Source organism: Merops nubicus, unplaced genomic scaffold (assembly GCF_000691845.1).
Source record: "Merops nubicus isolate BGI_N331 unplaced genomic scaffold, ASM69184v1 scaffold43564, whole genome shotgun sequence".
NCBI lineage: Eukaryota > Metazoa > Chordata > Aves > Coraciiformes > Meropidae > Merops > Merops nubicus.
The window spans coordinates 1,864-2,440 of record NW_008604360.1 but is presented as its reverse complement, the minus strand read 5'-3'; positions in this window follow the sequence as shown (position 1 = coordinate 2,440).

Sequence of the window (577 nt, the reverse complement as noted above, 5' to 3'; positions counted from 1 at the left end):
CAAAGAGTGAAAAGACAACTTCCCTCTCCGAGCTCCAGGGCAGGAGTGAAATTAGCACTCACTTCCTGCCTCTTATCAGGGTGTGTGTGGGAGGGGGAGGGAATACAATGGTTCACCCCCACCCGGGGTCCTCCCAGTTGCTGGAAGGTCACGCCCCCATTCCAAGCCTCAAACCACAACAGGGGGATAGGGAGGTTCTGCTCATCTGCATCTCCAAAGCTTCCCTTTCGAGTGCTCTGCGAGCCCAAGCAACCTGGTGGCCCTGGCCGTGCAGAGGCTGTGGGGATGCTGATGGTTGTCACCACCCCGTGGCACATCTGCCCCCAAAACAAAGCAGCTGTTTTATCTTGGGCCCTTCCAAAGCAATTTGCGTCATCCTCTGGCTCCCTCAAAGCCTGAAACGCTTCCCCCGCGGTGGCTTGGCCCCATGTGCTCAACACAACACCCCCCGTGGCTCAAGCCCAGCCCAAGAAGGGTTGGTCAAGGCTTAAATAAAGGCAGATGCAAGCTCACATCTGAGGAGGCCACCACAGTGCACGGCAGGAAGGGAAACTAAGCTGAGGAGCAAGAATCCAAA